Raw genomic sequence first — 23,742 nt, 5'->3', positions numbered from 1 at the left:
AGTAGGTTATATATACTTCGTTACTTTTACCGTAATGTTAAGTAGATATGAATACTTCGTATCTACGTAGTAAGACAAAGAAGTGATTTTTGAAACGTGGAATATTTTCAAAATGAAGTAGTAAACCAAAAGTACGACAAGTTGAAAAATGTTGATCGGAAATTTCAAAGTAATGACTTTGAAGGTCAAATGGGTAATATCAAGTAATGACCTTGATGATCACTAAAAAGATTGTGAACCATAGAGTATGGTGTAGTCAAGAAGATAAACCGAACTTTATGAGATATAGTTTGAGGTTTTCGCAATTTTGTAAGCTATTTTCTCACTAACAGTTTAAAACCCGACTATAATAGCCTAAATGACTCCATATGAGATATAGATAGGGAGGGTCCCTAACTTGTCATTTTTATACATTTGGGACCATAAATGTTTATGTTTAGAACCAATTTATGTATTTGTGAGGATTATCCAAAATTGAACCACTTGGTTTTTACTCCTCCAAAACGAGAAAAAAAAGTTTGTGGCTCGTATTGCTGTATTTCTAGAAAGATTTTCATTTTCCGAAAGACAGAGTGGGAGAAATTTTGAACTTACGGAAGTCCAAGACCCACAAACTGAGTATAATACAAGAAGACGTTCTTTATTGTGGCTCAGTGGTTATAAGGAGATAATTTTGCGATAATATTGCGTTACTTTTCGAAAGTGACGAATCTTCAACCCTCATCAAAGGCTTTTCTATAGTATGAACTCTATGTGATGGCGTGTCACCATGCAATTCGAATTGGTCTTCTTGCACAAGATGTGATAAGGAAGGAAAGATGAGATGTTTTCAAGACTTGATTTGGGGCGAATACTTTGCACCAAATTAGGTTACCTTGATCTTGTCATAAAGGTTACATAAGATGTTTTAATTTTGAGTTGGTTACAGAGAATTTATGACAACCCAAATGCCTTTATCAATTCGTATGTTCTTAGCAATATAGCCTCTCATGAGGATGAGATTCGACAAAATAATAATGAAACTTTATCCTTGAATGTTACTCATGAAGGGAGAAGTTTTGTTGATCTTGTCAATGCTAAGAAGCCTAGCATGCTTGAAAGATCCCTTTTGTGATCTTATATACGTCAAAGAGTTAGAACTTAGGGTTCAATCATGTCGTCAATCAGAATGGTATTACTCGAGTTGTCGAGGTACCATGATGATACATGGAGTTTAGTGGGAGCTAAGGTGATGTTTCTTAGTCTAAATATGTGTTTGACATATTAGTGACTAGAATTATTCTCGGGTGAATACTTGAGAGTAACATGGCGCATCTTAAATATCCGGATCTAATGAGATAGATCTCCATGGATATTAACATTATAGTCAAGAGACTTATGTGATAAGATTTTTGACTCGTTCAAGTTGTTGAACAAAAAATATGATCTCTTTTGCTTCCGCTGCAGGATCTATTAAATATGCTAAAAGCTGCTTCCGTCAGGCACTTATCATATTGAGAATATGAGAAGTCATTACCAATCAATCATTTACTAGTGACTGTCACTAGATGATTATCAAGAGCATCCTTGAGTACTTGTGAAGCACTGAGGATTTACTCTTGTAGTTTGGAGGAATTTATGAATTTCGTGTAAAAGGGTTACACGATAACCTTCCTATGCTTATAAGATGTCATGGGCCTTGTTAAGAAATGGTTCGCATGTAAAAGTGTTATGTGCATAATAAAGAATAATATGTATAAGAAGGTATACATATATGTACAAGAAGTTATACATGTATAAGAAGTTATACATAAAAGATGTCATATGATGGATTTGTATAAGAATTATACGTATAAATCATGAACGAAAGCTAAGTAAATTACAACATCCGATGTTGTAAAAGAGACAGTTGATATCCGGAGTTTAATGGAACTAGAGTAGTTCTATTAGCAGAATATCGTCTCCCGAGAGACTGTGAAAACAGTGGGAGTGTTTGACTGGCTTTAGAGCCAAAGTCTAAAAACTTGTTTAGACATGTACTCAGAAAGGTTATATATGATGAAAATATTGCATAGAACAAAAGGAAAATAGGAATGGAAATTAGAGTGATGCAACTGTTGCTAATCCTCTAACCAAAGTTGTTGGCATAAGGTAGACATGATGGTTATGTCATCTCAATGTGATTGAGGAGTATACCTTAATTGCTGAAGATCGTTATGTAAATATTTGATATAGTATTAATATTTACGTAAGTCAAGATCGCATTCATTGTTTGAGTCTCTGTAAGAACTCAATTAATCAGTTTGACGGAAAACATGAATAGCTTGTTTATCCGAATTGGTTGTGGAGACAATGTTGAACCCCAATTCAAGTGAATAGGATGAACATTGTATTAGCCCCTACACAATGTTGAACCCCAATTCAAGTGAATAGGTTCAGCACCATAAGGTCATAAGGATGACTAGTCGTTTACATAGGCAGACTGTGGGACACTCTGCTGGGCAATGACATTTATAGAGTCCCTTAGATCTATTACAGACGCCTGGTCGTGGCAGGGACTTCTATGATATTCCTATGAGTCGATTCTTTAAACTGGAGACTATTATTTGAGCAAGTGCAGTTTCCGAGTAACTTTGATTTTTGTCCTAGGTCGTGCCGTGAAAGTAGGCCAAAGGGCATCTACTGGGTCATGGTGATCTGTATTGAGCAAAAGGATAGATAGGGCAGACATGAATTGTCCACCCACGTTGGGTTTAAACATCTCTAGGCCACTCGAGGAGTTGTGACTGATAAATGCGTGGCCACGCTCGGAAGTAATCTATGGTAGATTTTTCCGGTCCTGCAGTCACACTCCCGATCGATAAAATCACTCACGATATGTTCATGTGCAAGTGCGACCTGAAAGATACCTTGCATTGAGTGGGAGATTGTTATTAAAATGGACAAGATAATCGGTAACACACCCTTGTATAGTACAAGCAGGATATTGTTGGGATAAGGAGTTATCCACAATTGTGTGTTATTATCATCGCACAACTTGTCTCGGACAAATGGGAGATTGTTGGAGTTTTTGTCTTCCACAATAGTGCATGATAATATTATTAAATCTCATTAAGGAATATGCATGGGATATTTATTGGCAATACTAGTCAGCTGATCAACGTACATCGGTAACGGTTGGCCAACTAGGGTTTGACGTTACTGTCGTGGGACGGCGATGTTCAGCTTATCCCTTTCACTCACACCTAAAGGAACGATCCCTAACACGAAAGCTAATTAATTGTATGAGATATAGTGTAAAATAGTCCCTTGATATATTGACTAAGAGTTAGTCGATTAATTAATTTAGAGAGATATCGAGTTGTGAACTCGAGGCGCGAAAATTATTATTTAATTATACGATAATTGAATAATAAATTATTTGAGACGAGAATTAATAATTAAGCAGTTAATTGTTAAATTGGTACTAATTGACTAATGTGATTAGTATTGGTACGTAAAATATATGTGAAGTTGTACAAGTATTTTTACGGAGTGTTTTAGACGAAATTAATCGGGAAGAATTTAAACATAAAACGATGTTTAAATAAAAATTACACGTATTTGTGCGACAAATATAAGAACCAACATAAACCCGTAAATGGGTCATTTGGACCGTGTAAATGGTAGTGTGATTGTGTGTTGTTAGATACAATTATTACTATTGCAAGCATTCCATTGGGTGCTCTTCCCATTACAAAATTTGTCTAACCTATGCCTAATTCTATTGGGCACAAAACTCAACTCACAACTCCCTCAAATACTCCCCCCCATCCGGCCTCCCATACACTACTCCACTTCTCATTGTTCATTATTGAACTTATCTTTTGCATGTGGAGAAAAATAAAAGTGTTCATCTCTTTAAAAACCTAAAATATTAGAAATCACATACTAAGAGTTAGTATTATAAATCTAATATTTTTACCAAGTTTGTTAGTAATATTTACATATTATCAAGGGTGTCCTAAATAATATATCTAGTTAATATATATTTAGGATTTTGGGTTTAGTTCTTAGGGGCTTATGAGAGGAGGTGTTCTACCTTGGACACTTAAAGATGGAGGATCTTGCCAATTATTTTAAGCTCAAGAACAACAAGGTAGGAGTTCTTGTTGTGCCCAAATACTACCATTTCTCAAGGTAAGGAAATATTATTTTTCCTCTTCTTTTAGATTTAAAATAGCTTAAATATTACATAGATCCAATAAATTATAAAATAAAGATTTTGATAACCTAATTAGAGAGGTCTAATTTGGGGTTATGGTCTATTATTTTCAAAGGGAAAGAGTCTTGCTCTAACATCCTCTTCAATTGATGATGAGAATGAAGAGGAAGATGAGTTTGCTATGTTCTCTAAGAACATAGTAGGAATGGTAAATGGCCAAGGACATAAAAAGTTCAACAACAATTACACGAAAAAACGCTTTTTCTAAGAAACGATCTACTACCACCATTGGATGCTTTAAATGTGGTGACAAAACCCATCAAATTAAAGAATGTCGAAAGTGGGATGAGATTAAGTATAAGGATAAGCAAGATAAGGCTAAGAAGGAATACAAGCATAAGGTCATGTCCGCCATTTGGGGAATGTCCGACTCCGGGGACGATGATCAAGTTGAGGAGGAGTTGGAGGCAAAAATGTGTCTCACAAATCATGCAAAAAAACAAAACCTCCAATTCCTCAAAAATCGAAGATCTTAGGTGTCTAGTGGCTCATCCCAACGATTCCGACTCCGACGACAAGGTAAAACTCTTAAAAGTCAAGGTTAGAACTTACTCCAAGGACAAGGTATGTAAGCTTCTTGATAAATTATTTGATAAGTGTCGATCTCAAACTGAAAAGTTCGATGTCATGCAAGAAGATATTGAGGAAATTGCTCAAGAAAATGTTCTCTTTAAACACGAGCTGAAAGCAACAGACAGTGTCACTGTTACCTCTGAGATGCATGATGAGATAAAAAAGAGTAACGAAATTGAACAAAGAATTGTCTAAAGAACTAGAGTGTCTTAAGTCAACTCCAAATGATGTTTCTGAGCTCGAGAATGTCAACACCACCTTGATTATGCAAATGTCCATGATAACAAAAGAACGTGATAAACTTCTAAAAGAACAATCCATGATTAATGGTGTGGTTGATGACTTAGTTGATGAGGTAGAAGGTTATAAAGCAACAGTATCTCTGACTGTTACCTCTGACACTAATAAAGAAACCTCAAATGAACTAGTCACTAATCTAACAAATGAGAATGAGTGTCTTAAAGTTAACATTGATGCCTACAAAAGGGAGATTAGAATGCTTCATGAAAAGTTTGTTAAAATTCAAAATGAATCGCCCGAATGTAGTTCTTCTAGATCCAAGATTGTTCACCTAGATAGATGCATCTCAAGTCTAAAGCTAAATGTTCAACAAAAATCTGAGACTTTCATAGAGCTAAAATCCAAATATGTTATAATGAAAAAGGAGCTTGAATGTTCTAAAGACAAGAACAAGTATCTCACTTTTAAAGTCGACGAACTAAGCAAGGAACTTGTTGAGACTAGGAATGTATCGAAAAAAATGGGAAGAAAGTCAAAACGTTTTAAATTCCCTCACAAATCAGTCTGAGAGATGTGATAGAGTTGCCGGTCTCGGTTTTAAATGGAACAGTCAGTCACACTGTTACATTCAGACACCGGATCCTAGCAAAACCGACTTTCGAAGGAGGAAATATGTAGGTCTTCCCGAATACACAATTTGCAACTATTGTGGTAAAACTGGTCATGTTTTTAAAGCTTGTAAAAAATGTTTCTATGACATTGACAAAAACACTAAAGTTGTAAAACAAATATGGATTCGTAAAGACTTACTAACACAAGTAGATCGTAAAAAGGGACCCAACAAATTTATTTGGGTTCCTAAACTAAAAGTTTAAATCTTGTGTAGGGCTTGGTGAGAGGTGGCCGCAATTGGTACTTGGATAGTGGATGTTCTCGCCACTTGGCAGGAGACAAAACCCAATTCCTCTCACTTGAAGCTTATAATGGTGGCACGGTAACGTTTGGTCATGTAATAGGCATTGGAAATGTTGGTAAGTCATCGTTACTTTGTGTCGACAATGTGCGGCTTGTCAAAGGTTTGAAACATAATCTCCTTATCATTTCTCAATTGTGTGATCGTGGAAACATTGTTGTGTTTAGTGCAAATTTGTGTTGAATTATTGATGTTACAACCAAAGAGGTAATTCTTGAAGGAAGACGTGTCAAAGATGTTTATTTAATCGACTTAAGTTGAAGAGAAGCAAGCCACGATTTTGACCCCGTCACGCAAAACGAGGTCGAACGAAAAATCCGTCTAAGAACTCATGTCGAAAAATGTTACTACTCAATTCTAGGGAGAATTTGGAGTATTTTTGTCTAGGGAACCTTTCCTAATAGAGCCACTAATAATGAAACAAAATGCAACAAAACCGAGTGATAGAGACATCTACACGGTTTGTGAGGCTTAACAAGGGGTCACTTTCAACCTTTCCTCTTTTGATCAAGCAAGTTCTAAAAACACCTTTGGAAGTCTACCAAGAGCATGTGTCGGTTTTGAGAGCTTCAAAGAGGTCCATTGTAATCATAAATAAGTCAATAGAACAAACCAAAGGAAGGTTGTATTTTTATGCTTTTACTTTATGTCATTTTCTTGTGTAAGAGTGTGTAAGTCATGTAAGGCCTAGAGGGCCGTTTTCTTTGTTGTTTTTCAGCTCAATTGTGAGCCCTAGATCTTAGTTAACTTTTGAGGGTCTAGATTGTATGGCTTGTAGTATAAAAGCCAAGGTTTGGACATGGAAAAATTCAGATTTGATTGTTAAAAACCAAGTAAGAAACCAAGTGTTTTCTTCATCAAAATTCTATTCTCCGCTTAGTGCTTGAATAGTCCTCTTTGCTTAGTGCTTGAGGTTGGACGAGTCCTTTACCTAGTGTTGGGATTAGTCTTAGTTTTAATCTATTGTTTCGTGTTCGGATTAAAACATATCTTGTTCAATTTACGCCCATCAAAAGGTATTTGTTGAATGCAAAACCGGGCTCAAGTAAATTTTTTTACTTTTAAGGTTCTCAACAAGAATTGAACAGTCCTCTCGACCGTTTAATTCCTCCTTATCCGACCAAAGTTCAGTCCTTATTCCACATTCAAACAGTCCGTTTCACTGTCCAATTTCGAGTCCTAGAGGTTTTACTTCATAAGCACTTTATTCGGTCATACCATGTCTTGCATGAGTGTAATGAAAAATGATCCTTGGTTGTGGCATAAACGATTTGGACATGTTAGCGCTAAAACCCTTAACACACTTAAGAGACTTGACTTAGTTGAAGGCTTTCCTAACATGAAATTTGACTTTGATAAAGTATGTGATGAATGTGCTAGATGCAAACATGTTAGAAGCTCCTTCAAATCCAAAAAGGTCGTTAGTACACTTCACCCTCTTGAACTTTTGCATATAGACTTATATGGACCTATGAGAACAAGAAGTAGAGGTGGTAGTCGTTATGTGTGTGTTATCGTTTATGATTACTCTAGATTTGTTTGGGCACTTTTCTTACGTTCAAAAGATAAGGCATTTGATGAATTTCTTATTTGGTTGAAAAAGATTCAAAATAAACTTGATTTTAAACTTGTTTCCATAAGAACCGATCATGGAACCAAATTTGAAAACTCATCATTTGGTACTTATTGTAACGACAATGGAATATACCATAACTTTTCCGCTCCAAGAACCCCACAACAAAATGGAATCGTTGAACGCATGAATAGAACCCTTGAAAGTATAGCTAGAACCATGTTGTTATGTAGTAAATTGCCTAGAAACTTTTGGGCCGAAGCGGTAAATACCGCTTGCTACATTCGCAATTGTGTCATGATAAGGAGCATAATCAATAAAACACCCTATGAAATTCTACGTGGAAGAAAGCCTAACTTTTCGTATTTTAAGTGCTTTTGGAGCAAATGCTTTGTTCACAACAATGGTAAAAATAACTTAGGTAAATTCGATCCACGTAGTGATGAAGCGGCTTTTATTGGTTATTCCGAACATAGAAAGGCCTATAAAGTCAACAACAAAAGAACCATGTTAATTGAGTAAAGTGTTCATGTCATTTTTGATGAATCAAGCCTTTTTGAACTGGCACAAACTAATGAAGAAGACGATGTGTTCGAAATTAGGCTTCGTTAGAAAATATTTCTCGCTAGAAGAAGATAAGCCAAATGAGAATTCTGGAGAAGCAGAGCAACAACAGTCTGTTCCATTGTTGACTTCTGACGAAGGCAACAGTCTAGGGGGAACTGGAGAAGTAGAGCAACAATAATCTGTTCCACTATTGACTTCTAACGAAGGCAACAGTTCAGGGGGAACAAATAAATTCAGTAGTGCTCTTTCATCATCTCAGACAGAACAGTGCAAGACACTGTTGCCCTCATTGAGCCTACACCAAATCCAGAGGCTAAAGTCACGGAGACTGCTGCCATTGAGGGGGGAGATATTCCTTTCGTACCAAAAGAGTGGAAACATGAAAGTTCTCATCCCCTTTCCAACTTAACAAGTGACTTAAACTCCGGAATAAGAATAAGGGCATCTTTACACAACTTTCGGTCTCATAATGCCTTCTTATCCGAAATCGAGCCTACAAATATGACCATCGCCTTAGCCGATGATGATTGGCTAGTCGCCAAGCAAGAGGAGTTAAATCAATTCAAAAGGAACAATGTATGGCACTTAGTCCCTAGACCACTCAACCATACCGTCATTGGTACTAGGTGGGTCTTTCGCAATAAGCTGGATGATTCCGGTGAAATTGTAAGGAATAAAGCTAGGCTAGTGGTGCAAGGTTATAATCAACAAGAGGGAATCGATAATGATGAAACCTATGCACCGATAGCTAGACTTGAGGCCATACGATTATTAGTGGCTTTTGCGGCTCACAAAGGCATTAAACTTTTCCAAATTGATGTCAAAACTGCTTTTCTAAATGGATACTTGGAGGAAGATGTCTTTGTGGAGCAACCTCGGGGTTCTTTAGACAATGATTTTCCTAAATATGTTTTCAAATTAGACAAAGCTCTTTATGGTTTAAAGCAAGCACCTAGGTGTTGGTACGATAGGTTGTCTAAATTTCTCATTAAAAACGGTTTTAGAAGAGGTTCCGTAGATAAGACATTGTTTTTAAAGATACAGTCTGCTAAACCGTTGGTTGTACAAGTATATGTCGATCACATTTTATTTGGTGCAACAAATGAACTTCTTCTATTTTTCGGAACTAATGAAATTGAAATTTGAAATGACCATGATGGGTGAGCTAGGATTCTTTCTTGGGCTCCAAATAAAGCACTAAGAATGGAATCATGATCCATCAACAAAAGTACATTAAGGAAATGCTTAAGAAATTTGGGATGACTCAAGGTAATTCTCATGATACACTATGGCACCCGGATCCAAATTAGACAAAGATGAACATGGTAACAATGTTAGTGAAAAGGTGTATAGAGGTATGAGTGGATCACTAATTTAGTTAACCGCTAGTCGTCCCGATATTCTTTTTAGTGTTTGCATATGTGCTAGGTTTCAAGCAAATCTGGAAGAATCCCATTTCAAAGCCACCAAAAGAATTATTCGGTATTTGATTGGAACAAAAGGTCTTTACTTATGGTAACCCTTATATTGTCCTTTTGATCTTACAGATTATTCCGATGCGGACTATGCGGGGTGCATCGTGGATCGTAAGAGTACATTCGGTGTTGCAACATTCTTGGGTCCATGTCTCGTCTCTTGGGCATCGAAGAAACAAAATACGGTCACTCTCTCTACGACCGATAGCGAGTATATCAGTGCAGCACAAAGCTGCTCTTAACTCTTATGGGTGAGATAATAACTTCACGACTTTGGTATGTTTTACGATTTCGTACCAATTATGTGTGATAATACAAGTGTGTGGACATGGGCCACATACCAGTCTGTGGATGTAGGCCACCTACCAGTCTGTAGTCATGGGCCACCTGCACTCCAAGCCAAACTGTTGACATGGAGCGGTCTTTTGAAAGACACGCTCGGCGGCATAAAAATGCTTTCTACCGGATCGTTTTAGACCGGTCGGTTTCGTCTCGGTCAAGGTCTCGAAATGATGCAGAGATGTTTGGAGTCGCCATCAAACATTTGTGGGATGCTTGGAACCCGTTCGAATCCACTTTATACCTAGGTCAATCAAGCCAAAAAGCGGTGTTTGACATAGGTACTAAAGATAAGTTGTCGCCCCCCTTTAGTATCCTTTATCTAGAATGACTCTCGTACACCCTGGATAAGGCCGTCCACTATCCAAAGATTTTAAGTAAGGGGTGAGGGTACGTATTGGGAAGCCCTTTAATCGGACACCCAATCCCGCCCGCGTTAGCGGCCTCTACTGATCGATCGTGGTTGTTTAAGTGCAAGAATTGATAAAACGGTAAATGCATGAATGCACATCCAAAAGTTTAACCTAACATGTGAGAATTTCCTAAGTCGGTTTGTTTATCCAAATATCAAGTAAATGATGTCTAGTTGGATTTAAGTTGATTTGCATGTGAAAACAGAAATTAAACATCCATTTACCAAGTTCGGATTATGGTGCTTAACGCGATCCATTATCTGAAAAAGGTTGTCAAAAGATAAAGTGTACAAACGTAAACTTGTCAATCTGATCCATGTAGATTCGGTTTAACCGTAATCGGGATCGTCCTAGACAAATGCTGAAAAGGAAGCAGGAGCAGTGCCAGGCAGCCCCATTAGGGCGCGAGCCTATTGGCGAGGGAAAGGGCTCTGCCCAGGTTTTTAAAATATGAAAACAGATAGCCTCTTGGGGCGCGAGTCAGACGACGGCCCAAGGGGAGTCTCCCGGTTGTTAAAAAGGTTGTTTAAAACCGCTTTTGTGATTAAATGATTTGCATGACTCGGAATAATTACTATTATCTTAGTAATATTCGTTGTCGGATTTGCAAGTTTGAAAAGCATAGTTTACAAATAAAAATGTAAAATGTTTGATATGAACTAATATGTGAAGTTCATTTCTTTGTAATTATTCAAGTTTGTCATCATACTCGGCTTAAACCGACATGGTATAAGGGACCAAGGACGATTATGAATTATGACTAATATGTTTGCAAGTGTAAATAAATAAGAAAAATGGTAAATAAAAGAAATGAGTGTTATAATACCCTTAAAAATGTAATTAACCAAATAATATCACCGAGACACGGATAAAACCGTCATGGTATAATGAACCAAGGGTGATTACGATTTATGGCTACAAAAGTTTGTCATAAAAATGAATTAAAACAGTCAAAGCCGTAAAAGAAAATAAAAAGGAAAATGTTGCGGAAAGATGAGCACAAGCATGGCTGGATTAAGGCCTGAGAGGGCATTGAGGCACGAGCCTCCCTGCTACGCAAGTAGCCTCTGTCTCAGGCCAAAATCCGGTTTTGGCTCATTTCTCCTATTTTTGGATCGTTTTATGCATTTTTCATGCTTATAAACTCATAAAAATAGCAAAGATATGAAATAAGTGAGTTGTTTACACCCTCAAACTTACGTGTATTTATATTTGCGAGGTAGAAGACTTTAGAGACGGTTTTCTCGTTGTGACTACTCACGATCAAAGAAGTTTTAAAAAGTGCCTTAAAAAGGATTTTGTTTTGAAAATGAGTTGAAAATATGTTGTTGAAAAACATGTCGATTAATGTTGAGTTGGTCGAATAGGTCGGTCGAATGCACGGCGACGGTACCAAACAAAATGTGTAAGGCTTGTGTTTTCGATCGGTAGGTCGAAAACAGGTGTCGATTTTTTTACTTACAAAATCGAGTCTAGAAGTTTAAGGGAGATGTGAGGGGGCGGACGCTCGCGTGAAGATTATGGTGTGTGATGGTGGGTATTTATAGAGAAATGTGGGATGGTAGGTCGGTTGAGTTTTCTTAGAGGCTAAGCAGGAAGCCTAAAGAGGCGCGAGCCCCCTGCTACGTAATGGGGTGCCCTGTCCTTTTCAAAAATTTGGATTTTCCATTTGTTCAAACCAATGTTTTGTTGGTTGTGATATGTGGTCGTAGGTGATTGCTTAGCCGTGTAACCTTGATGTTGGGTGTTATTTGGGGTAGGTATTTTTTGTTCTTAACTCAGGTTTGACCCGCGTTCAGCCGGAATTTGAATTTTGAGTCGTTTTTTTGGCCCGGTGTCGTTTTTGACTCTAATTACTGTCATTTTAATACAAATCGCATGATAAAGATACTTATGGCATCATTTTTGACATTTGAGACTCGGGTTGACTCGGGTTGACTCAGATTGACTCGAGTTGCGGGTTTTTGATTCAGTTTTGGGTCCAAAGACGGTTTTAACTCTAAATAGTGTTGTTTTAATGCAAATGATGTTAGAAACCCATCTTTGAAATCATTTTTCATATCCGAGTAATGCATTAAATCGTCTCATATAGAGCCAATCCACGCACGTATATCAAAAACACGTTATAGTCCGATCATCGTCGGGTGGTTTTTGGAAGGTGCAGATACTGGGTATCTACAAAGGCCCCACTTTGACCGAGGCTTCGACGAGATGAAAGTCAAAGTATAGCCTCCAAGTCAATTGAAGATTACAACCTGAAGACCATTGCAACGTTGAGGCGATTCAAAAGGGTTTGAGCCAAGGACCTGTCGTCGGGAAGGGCGACGTCGACGCGACTCAGGGATTCTAGTCATGGACCTGCCGTCAGGAACATTTTAGAGTCTTTCGACTTCCGATTCGGTTCATTTAAAGTCCATTAGACTACGTATAAAGGCTCGCCAGCCATAAGAAGGAGTCATACCTGAGGCATCTTCGGGATATGTCCATGAATTATTTCTTGTTTACGCGGAAAGGCTCGCCAGCCGTGTTGAAGGTGCCGTTTGAGGCTGGCCAGCCATGTTGAAGGTACGTTTTGAGGCTCGCCAGCCATGTGGCAGGTGTATTGTGAGGTTCGCCAGCCATACCGAAGGTGCGTTGTGAGGCTCGCCAGCCATGTTGAAGGTAAGTTTTGAGGCTCGCCAGCCATGTTGAAGGTGCATTTTGAGGCTCGCCGGCCATATTGATGATGCATTTTGAGGCTCGCCAGCCATGTTAAAGGTGCATTTTGAGGCTCGCCAACCATGCGATGGTCGAATGATCGACTATGGGAAATAGCCTGAAACATCGGGCTTATTTCAAAATATTGTCTAGTAACGACTTCCAACCAGGTTGACGTTGATAGGTTCGGCTAGGGAGCGACGAACTCCAACTTGCTGGGGGTCCTAAATGAACTCTGTGGGGATAAATCATCTGAGCAAGGCTCTTGGTCGGACTCCCTTTGGAGGTTTAGTTTTCGGTACTTGTCGTTAGGAGCACCTTGACCAAAACACTATTTATAACTCCACAAACAACTCTACAATTAGTAAAGAGGCAAGTAAAGGTCGGATCCCAAGGGACGGGAATTGAGATGAGATTTTCAATTACAACTAGTGGTCTCTAGGGGTGTCACAATTGGGGGTTTGAATAGAAGATCACTAAACTAAATAGCAATAAAAGTAAACAAGCAAGATGATTAAAAAGGGATGTAAACAATTGATAAAAGGCAATAGGGTGTCATGGGGTCATAGGGGATTCATGGGAATTGATCATACAAACATATTCTCAAATTATAAGCAAGCAATTATTGTTGTGATGGATCGATTTGGTTTATATCTTACAATCCTAGGAAAGTTTGGGTCCCGGAGCCGAATCGAATAGATTGTACAACACCTACAAGTCGACCTAATCTTCCCTACTCAACTATATGCATGGTCTAATGAGACTCGAGTTGGTTTATGTCTTACAAGTCTCAATGAAAAGATAGGTGATGGGTAAAAAATTTCAAGGATTCATAGGCTCGCATTTCATCAAACATAACATGTGCATAAGTTGAGATCACAACAAGCAAGCAAATAAACTATGAAAACATATTAATTTAAGCATGAATCATTTCCCATGTTGGTTTCCCCTAATTACCCATTAACCCAAGCTAAGGAGACTACTCACTCATTATCATGTTGAACATGCTAGCAAGGTTGTCAATCATACCAACAAAGTAAAACATGATGAATAAATGAAGATAATTAACAATAATTAAAAAGGGATAAGAGAATTATACCTACTAATGATTCCAATAATAAAGCAAAGAATAATAGAAGTACTTGATGATTGATTGGAAGGTTGTCAATCTCCCAATAATAACCCAAATAATCTTCAATTACCCAAAATGAAAGATGAACAAAAGAGAGATTAAGGAAACGAGATTTGTATTAAAACTTGATTAAATGTTGATTACAAGATTAAAGAAAGATTATATTGATATAAACTACACTAGAGATTTCTAAGAAGAACATGATAACCTAATTAGCCTAATGGGGTATTTATAGTGGGGATTAGGTACATAAATTAGGGTTTACTAAGGGCTTAAATGACGATTAAGTCCTTGAGGAATCGCCGGTCTCAAGAGAGACTCCGGTCCCCTTTTCGCCGGTCTTTGAAAAATATGCGCATCCTTCACTGAACAAGTAGAAGACGGATTAGCTGTCACACTATCCGAGCGTCCAGTGCACGGGACGGGCGGATTGTGGGTCTTTTGGACGAGCTGATTCTTGGGGTGGACGGGCGGATTGTGGTGGTTCTGGACGAGCGTCCAGCTGAGGAAGACGCTCGGATTGCTTGTCTTGGACGGGCGGATTGTGGGCAATCCGCTCGGATTCTCTGTCAGCTTCTTCCTTTCTTCTTTTCTTCCTTTCTCTTCATAAAATCCTTGAGGATTTCCTCGGGGATGCAAGGATCTTTTCTCATCATTGCCCATCTACTATAGTATGTACAAAGACCTTCTTGTCATGTCTTCTCTTTGATGCTTGGTCATTGAATTCAATCAATTTAGCTCCATTTTGCCATGAAAATGCAAGGTTTTCACTCCTTTCCTACCAAGGGATCAAAACCTCAAATAATATGCAAAACAAAGGAGTAAAGACAATAAATGACCCAAATATGCACTAAAAAGCTTGGGAACAAGGCTAATTCGGGGACTAAATATGCTCAAATTATGGTCACATCAAATATCCCCAAACCGAACCTTTGCTCGTCCCGAGTAAAGAGGTGACAAAGACTAGGACCGTTATTTAAACTAACCTAATAGATAGCTGATATGAGACAATTAGCGGGTCTCACTCCTCCCCTTCAACTCACAACAAGACAACCATGAGGTAGGATGCCTTCTTGCAAGACAAGGTGGGTCTTGCCAAAATGGCGACACTTCCAAGCATTAAAGCACATAGAATCAAGTAATGGATGCATCTACAAAAGAGTAGCCACTTTCCTCATCTAAGTGGCGGAAATTATCTATAAGGGAAGCAATTCAAGAGTACACACTCCTTCATAGATGCAATTTCTTCAAACTACTAAGCCTAGAAGGATACCAATAAATCACCTCCAAGTTGTGTCACGCTAGGGTACCTTTGTCCTCAATCGTTAAATGCTTTTGTCAAGAATAGACTTCCTAAGTTGTTAGAAACACTGGAGGATCGCGGAATTCCCCTTCTTGCCTAGACAAGAAGAAGGGTCGTCCCCTCTCTACCATGCACAAAAATGGATACAATGGATAAAGGGATCGATAGGATTTGAGTTTCATTTTGGGAGTTTGCTTTTGTTGTTGTTTTTTCCCTCAGTTTCTCGTGGCATATAATATTTGAGAACAATTTCTTGCCATTTCTTTTGATTTTTGGCATTTCAATACTTGACAACTTTTCAACTTTTTGCATTTCTTTTTGAACATTTTCAAAGTCACCCCATATGTAGTGAGGGTGCCTTATATTTGAAGCTTTAGGAGTCTATTTTTGCTCCTCTTTTCATTTGATGCAATTTGCAAACTTTCTTTCACTTTTCATTTCATTGAACTCAAATCAATTTCTTTTTGTGCCCATTCCCTTTGATGACAAAAAAATGTGGTATAACATGGATGATGGATGCATGGTTTCAAGGGTCACCTTGGAATAAACGGTAGCCAAGGAGTTATCACACCACAAGGTACTCTTGACTAGGCCTTAATCTATGGGTCAAAGGATACTAGCATGACACATCCTAGGGTGTTTTACAAGTATTCTAACAAACAAAGTCTTAAGAAGAAAAAGCATCTACTAGGGCCTATATACACTTGTCAAGCTTCCCAAGTAGACGGTTTCGCAAAATTTTCTAACATGCAACTACATGACATGATGCAACTAACATATATACATCCTAATGCATATGATTCTACCAACTAATATGCCATATAATCTAAATGCAAGTCCTAAATTCACATTGTTTATACCGCATCAATCAAAATAAAGCCACATAGTCATTAACATAAAGAGGAAAAAGGAGATCGGAAAGATCATACCATGCGGTCTTCAATATCCTCATGTCTCGGATGTGGCATAGTCGATCAATGTGAACAAGAACAAATGCAATATATACAACAATATTTACAAGTCTACACTACAAAGGAAATGAACTTGTTTTTGGATTTTCAAATTTTTCAAATTTTTTGATTTTTTCGAAATTTTTGATTTTTTTGGATTTTTTGAATAAAAGTTAAGTTAGAATTTCCCATCCCCACACTAATATGGGCATTGTCCTCAATGGCCAATATGATAGGAAATAATGCAAGTATGATGCATGAATTCTATACTAAATGCAATCTATACTAAGCTACACTACATGATGTATGGGTTTTTGTTTATGACGGAGAGCGTAATTTAGATTACCTCCCGTTGCGTATGCATGTACTTCCCCAAACCGAGATAGACATTATTTCTAATGTCTTACATTTTGGGGTAGTTCATGCACACAAGATGCAATGCATGAAACTATATATTGTCATTTTGGATTTTTCAAACGGGAACAATAAAAAGAACACCTCAATGGAGCCAAGGTGTTAGTCCTCTATGTTGCTAGGACTCTCCAAACTATGATCAAGATAAAATAAATAAAACAAAGAAAGAAGTAGACAAACCTCAAGAGGGTAGGAGCCTCCAAGGTTTGCTAGTCCTCCACCATATCATCATTGTCATCATTTTCCTCCATAGAAGCGGACTCATCTACACTCCCCTCTTCACTTCCTTGCTCACTTCCTTCATCATCTTCATTTGCCTCTTCTTCTTCATCTACCACTTCATCAACGCCCTCATCATCAACAACCTCATCATCGACATTCTCATCTTCACCCGGTCTTTCACCACTAGATGTGTTTGGAAAGAAGACTTCCCTATCCGCCCAACTAGGCAAAGGATATGAAGGATCAAGTAGTCCTTGCCTAGCTAAATGAAGGAGGGGTGGATATTGGGCCAAGTATGCATCTACTCGATCATTATAAGCTTGTTTGTGCATCTCTCTCATGAGTAGAGTCATGTAGTCATTGCCCACTTCAACATCTTCGGGTTTGAACTCTTGATATTTGAATGGATAGGGTGGTGTGACAATGGAGGAGGAGGGCTCTTCAATCTCGCCCCTTTGTTGACGGATGATGTATTCGGCGTCCTTTGAGAGTGGAAGTAGGTAGTTTGTTCGATGAGCACTCAAGCGGCATATCTTGGAAGGCAAAGTGAAAGATCTAGCATCATTGGTTAGCCACCCATAGTTGGTGTCAAGAGAGTTATGCTTGACCCACTTGTACTTGTTAATCATGGCATCCATGTCAATGAGATGACCCCCTTTGATCGCCATATAGGTGTTATCCTTGTTGAAATTTGCGTCAAAGTGCTTGGCCAAGAGAGTAACTAGACCTCCATTTACGATAAAAGCGGTGCCTTCCTTAACACAATCAACATTGAGCCATCTTTCCACCAAAAGCCTTAGAGCATTTTATGGCTTAGTGAATTCCCTTCCGACATTTAAGGCCGACTCAAGTAGAACACAATCGAGCTTGGTAAAATGATTAGTGTCTTTTCTTGCAATTATAATATTCCCTATGACCTTATGCCACACTCTATTGCCCGGATGGTGGACTAATAGAGCGCGACAAGCATGAAAGCTCACAAATTTCCTCCCGGAAATTGCCTCCCAAAGAGGAGCGGGGTCATATTTTTCGGGCATCTTATGATAATAAGGTGTATCACTAAGGCCTAATGCTTTACTCAAAACATCAAAGGTGATGCGCCTATTCACATTTGCAAGGCGAAACTTGATGTATGTTCTAGTCTCTACCTTAGTCACTTTCAATGAACTTAAGAATTCCAAGGTAAGGGAGGGGTATGTCAATTCTCTTGTAGTAAACAATTTTCCCAATCCCATGGCTTCGAATAAGGCTTTTGTTTGTTCAAGGACACGCAATTTGTTCAAGGCATCTTCACATAAGAATCTGGTGGGTAGAATGGCTTTCTTAGCATACTTGGAAAATGTATCCCTATGGGAGTTAGAAATGAAAATTACCTCCGGATAGTTTGATAATTGAGTAATTTCTGGAGTTGTTGACGTTGTTGCTTCCAAGGGAGGATTTTGTTGTTGTTGAACTTCCAAGTTTGTACTAGCAACCACCATAGCCATTGAAGCTTTCTTTGCTTGAAGGCATTGTTGCCTTTTTGAGAGTGCCTTTGCCTTGAGTGCCTTTGTTGGTCCTTTTGTTCTTGCCATTGATGATTATACCAAGAAAAGGTTGAAAATCTTCAATTTCCAATTATACCCAAATCGATTTTAAGATGAAAGGATTTGCATTTGTATTTCAAAAATCGACTCAAAGGTTGAAGATTTTGGTGCTTGGATTGATTATTATTGTAAAAGGAGTGATTAATTGTTGTTGTAAGGAAGTTTGAATTTGATTTTGTTGAATTTGGTTGAGGAAATCTTGTTTTTGGTGATGGAGAGGATGAGGGTTTTGGGGTTTTTGGGTAGTGTTTGAATGAATGAATGAATGAAATGAATGTGGGAAGGGGTATTTAAAACACTCGAAATTTTCAAAACTGCAGGGGGAAGACGAGCGGATTCCCATCGGGACGCTCTGATTCTGCTCAGTTTGGCTTCAGGAAAACTCGCCTAAAAACGACCGTCTTTCAGTGAAGACGAGCGGATTCTGCAATTCAGGACGAGCGGATTCCCTTAGAGACGAGCGGATTCTTTCAGACGAGCGTCTTCTCAGCTGGGACACTCGGATTCTCTAACAGACCAAAATTTTTAATTTTGCAGCTCATTTGGACGGACGGATTCTTCCACAGACGCTCGGATTTCTATAAGACGAGCGGATTATCCATAAGGACGCTCGGATTCCACCTGGTCTACCCGGATTCAGTTCCATCCGTGCACTTGCATATCCTGTGTCATTTTCATTCTTCAAATCTCGTGTCCTTCATTGTAGGGGCACTACGATGGCATGAATAGCCTAGGCAATTGCTATCCCCACACTAAGTTAAAGCACTACACATCAATAAAATCATTAGTCCCCCCCTCACTTCTCTCAAAAATGATAAATATCTTGATCAAGGCACAAAAACAATCCAAAAATGACAAAAATGCAATGTAAGAATTAAAATGCAAGTTAGGGAGTTAGAAATATTTACAAATGGTGGTTTGGAGAGGACTCCACCAAACTCTCATCCTTAGTGAGATGTCATGGGGGCATGTCCAAGGTGTTGTTGATATTACTCAACACCTTTAAGAAGTAGTCAAAAGCTTGTTCATTATCATGATAAAGATCCTCAATAGATCTTTGCACTTGTTGTCCTTCATGTTGGTCTTGATCGATAGCATTACCAATGTAGGGATTGAAAATCCCTTCAAACTCATCGCCCCAAAGACCGCAAACTTCATCTACTTGGTCACTAAAGATGTCTTGAGTCGATAGAGACAACTTTCCCACTTTCTTGTTTTGGCCAATGAGGCCCTCTTCTTCATTGCTTGACTTTGGTGAGCTTTTTAAGCTCTCTTTGTCACAATTCACTTGCTCTTTTGATGGAGCATCATCGACTTTCTTCTTCCATTGGAATTCCGACTTCTTCCTATAATCCTTCCGGCTATAATGATCAACCATAAAACATGGTTCATGCAAACGGGGAGCTCTCATGGTCTTGTCAAGATTGAAAGTTTTGCTTTCATCTCCCACTTCTAGAGTGAGCTCTCCATGCTTCACATCTATCACCGCAACCGCGGTGTGTAAGAAAGGTCTACCTAGAATGATTGGAATATTTGAGTCTTCTTCCATGTCAACAATGACAAAGTCCACCGGGATGAAAAATTTCCCAACTCTTACGGGAACATCTTCCCATATCCCTAATGGTGTCTTAGTCGATCTATCGGCCATTTGGAGTGTGATATTGGTGCATTTAGCTCTCCCATCCCTAACCTTTTACTCACCGAGTACGGCATAACACTCACACTAGCCCCTAGATCACATAAGGCTTTGTTGATCGTGGTGTCGCCAATGGTACACGGTATTGAGAAGCTTCTCGGATCTTTATGTTTCGGAGGTGAACTCCCTTGAAGGATTGCACTACTCACCTTAGTGAAGGCGATAGTCTCAAGCTTCCGGATCGACTTCTTTTTCGTAAGGATGTCTTTCATGTACTTTGCATAGGCCGGCACGTGATTGATTAATTCCATGAAAGGAATCGAGACTTCCAAATTCTTCACAATCTCCATAAATTTTCCAAGTTGGTCATCAAATTTGGGCTTGGCTTGACGACTTGGAAAAGGAAGTCTAATCACAATGGGTTCCTTCTCCTTGGCCTTGTCTTCATTTTTATTTGAACCTTCTTCTTTTGATGGTTCTCCATCCTTGGAGTTTTGCACAACTTCTTCTTTGTCACTAGCTTCCACCATTTCATCCTCAACTTGCTTCTTCGGTGCTTCATATCTCGTACCACTCCTCAAGTGAATGGCACTAACCATTTCATGTCTCGGGGGATTACTTTGAGGTGGTAATTGCCCCTTTTGTCTTTGTGAGCTTGAGGATGCTAGTTGAGTCAATTGGGTTTCCAACATTTTGGTGTGGGCTAGGATGTTGTTGATGGTGATTTCCTTTGCTTGACTATCCTTTTGCATTTGAGTGAAAAACTCTTGTTGATTCTTTTTCATTTGGAGGACCGCTTTTTGAACATCAAAACCTTGGTCATTTTGTTGATTGTATGGAGTTTGATTTTGGTAACCTTGGTTTTGGTTGTAAAAGGGTCTTTGATTTTGGTTTCTCATGGGAGGTGGGGTGTATGTTGGTTGAGGGTTTTGAACATTTTGGCTTTTGTATGAGAGATTTGGGTGGAATTTAGTGTTCTCATTGTTATAATTTGAATAAGGGGTACCACTCTTGTATGCTTGAAAAGCATTCACTTGTTCATTTGTTCCCCTACATTCACTTTGGTCATGTCCCAAAGTTCCACAATTCTCACATATCCCACTTGGGATTGGTGAAGATGCCGTCATGGCATTGACATGGTGCTTTGGTGATTTTGAGGCTTCTTCAAGTCTAGCCATAGCTTTTTCGAACTTCAAATTGATGGTATCAATGTGAGCACTAAGTTGAGCACCCAATTGAGTAATAGAATCCACTTCATGCTTTCCTCCTCTAGTAGCCTTGCGAGGTCTACTATATTGTGAATTATGGACCGCCATTTCCTCAATCTTGTTCCAAGTTTAATTGTCGTCAACTTCGGTGAACATACCATTTGATCCCATGTTGATAATGTTTCTTGAGTCTTCATAAAGACCATTCCAAAATTGTTGTACCAAGAACCACTCGCTAAGTCCATGATGAGGACATGAGCGACAAATTCCCTTGAATCGCTCCCAAGCTTCATACAAAGATTCTTCATCTCTTTGCTTAAAGCCCGTAATTTGAGCTCTTAGTATGTTAGTCTTTTCCGGTGGATAGAACTTTTTGTAGAAAGCTAGAGCCAACTTCTTCCAAGACTCAATTCCGAGAGTAGCCTTATCAAGGCCTTTCAACCATTGTTTTGCGGTGCCAATTAGAGAAAAAGGAAATAAGACCCATCGAATTTGGTCTTGAGTTACACCGGTTTGAGAAATCGCATCACAATAGTCACAAAAAGTCTCCATGTGAGAGTGAGGGTCTTCACTAGGCATCCGCCTAAATTGGCTTCTTTCGACTAATTTGATAAATGCGGATTTGGCAATAAAATTTCCGGTTAAATGTTGTGATGTGGGAGTACCATTGGTTAGGTTCTCCTCGGTTGGTACGGAATGTGATTAAAATTTAGGCATTGTGGGTTGATTTTGTGTTGGATTTTGTGTTGGGTTCTCCTCACCTTCTCTTGCAAAAGGGTTGATGAACTCAATAGTATTTGGTCGAATATCTACAACCTCACCAATACCTCTTAAAGTTCTTCTAGCAAGTCTTCTATTGTTTGTCAAAGTCCTTTCAATTTCGTGATCAAAGGGTAACAAGTTACCTTGTGATCTTCTAGACATGGAAAATATCAAACAACTCGAAAATAATTAGAACAAACCTTGAGGAGTTTTACTTCCCCAAGGCAAAGAAAGACACAACTAATAACAATTTAAGAAAATCTAAATCAAGTTGACACCGTCCCCGGCAACGGCGCCATTTTTGGTCGGACTCCCTTTGGAGGTTTAGTTTTCGGTACTTGTCGTTAGGAGCACCTAGACCAAAACACTATTTATAACTCCACAAACAACTCTACAATTAGTAAAGAGGCAAGTAAAGGTCAGATCCCAAGGGACGGGAATTGAGATGAGATTTTCAATTACAACTAGCGGTGTCTAGGGGTGTCACAATTTGGGGTTTGAAGTAGAAGATCACTAAACTAAAATAGCAATGAAAGTAAAAAGCCAGATGATTAAAAAGGGGTGTAAACAATTGATAAAATGCACTAGGGTGTCATGGGGTCATAGGGGATTCATGGGAATTGATCATACAAACATATTCTCAAATTATAAGCAAGCAATTATTGTTGTGATGGATCGAGTTGGTTTATATCTTACAATCCTAGGAAAGTTTGGGTCCCAGAGCCGAATCGGTTAGATTGTACAACACCTACAAGTCAACATAATCTTCCCTACTCAACTATATACATGGTCTAATGAGACTCAAGTTGGTTTATGTCTTACAAGTCTCATTGAAAAGATAGGTGATGGGTAAAAAAAATGCAAGGATTCATAGGCTCGCATTTCATCAAACATAACATGTGCATAAGTTGAGATCACAACAAGCAAGCAAATAAACTATGAAAACATATTAATTTAGGCATGAATCATCCCCATGTTGGTTTGCCCTAATTACCCATTAACCCTAGCTAAGGAAACTACTCACTCATTATCATGTTGAACATGCTAACAAGGTTGTCAATCATACCAACAAAGTAAAACATGATGAATAAATGAAGATAATTAACAATAATTAAAAAGGGATTAAGAGAATTATACCTACTAATGATTCCAATAATAAAGCAAAGAATAATAGAAGTACTTGATGATTGATTGGAAGTTTGTCAATCTCCTAATAATAACCCAAATAATCTTCAATTACCCAAAATGAAAGAAGAACAAAAGAGAGATTAAGGAAATGAGATTTGTATTAAAACTTGATTAAATGTTGATTACAAGATTAAAGAGAGATTAGATTGATATAAACTACACTAGAGATTTCTGAGAAGAACATGATAACCTAATTAGCCTAATGGGGTATTTATAGTGGGGATTAGGTACATAAATTAGGGTTTACT

General features: G+C 38.5%; 1 non-coding gene across 1 annotated transcript; it reads left to right on the top strand.

Moving 5' to 3' along the window:
- Positions 1 to 21,782: 21,782 nt before the first annotated feature.
- Positions 21,783 to 21,889, top strand: LOC141625164 (small nucleolar RNA R71). The gene has a single exon (XR_012534960.1). It is a non-coding gene; the product is annotated as a small nucleolar RNA R71 (small nucleolar RNA).
- Positions 21,890 to 23,742: the final 1,853 nt, after the last annotated feature.

Source organism: Silene latifolia, chromosome X (assembly GCF_048544455.1).
Source record: "Silene latifolia isolate original U9 population chromosome X, ASM4854445v1, whole genome shotgun sequence".
NCBI lineage: Eukaryota > Viridiplantae > Streptophyta > Magnoliopsida > Caryophyllales > Caryophyllaceae > Silene > Silene latifolia.
Note: the sequence above shows the minus strand (reverse complement) of the source record. Positions and strands in the feature narration are given on the sequence as shown.